We start from the raw sequence: 361 nt of genomic DNA on the forward strand, positions 1-361 counted from the left end.
CAACACGATGGCGTGTATTTCAATACTTGGAGTATGTATTATACTTTCATATCTTATACTCTATAGTACTACAATCAACACATGAGATTGAAGTAATAGTTTTATTTACAAGATAAATATATAGTCAGTTGTCACATCGTTTGAAATGCAATATATCTTTCATTTGAAATTATATAATAATATAGGTAATAATATATAACATAATTTGCACATAATCAACTAATTACAGTAAAATAAATGAACATTTTCATTGGCTTATACCACTGCGCTATTAATTGCAACTCTGCTTCTGTGGCGGCGCCATGTTTGTCCGCCGATTCGCCCGAAGAGAGCGTAAGTAGGGGGGGGGGGGGGGGGGCCG

The sequence above is a fragment of the Anneissia japonica genome, unplaced genomic scaffold (assembly GCF_011630105.1).
Source record: "Anneissia japonica isolate Jap-2015-1 unplaced genomic scaffold, ASM1163010v1 scaffold288008_len1385354_cov213, whole genome shotgun sequence".
NCBI classification, from domain to species: domain Eukaryota; kingdom Metazoa; phylum Echinodermata; class Crinoidea; order Comatulida; family Comatulidae; genus Anneissia; species Anneissia japonica.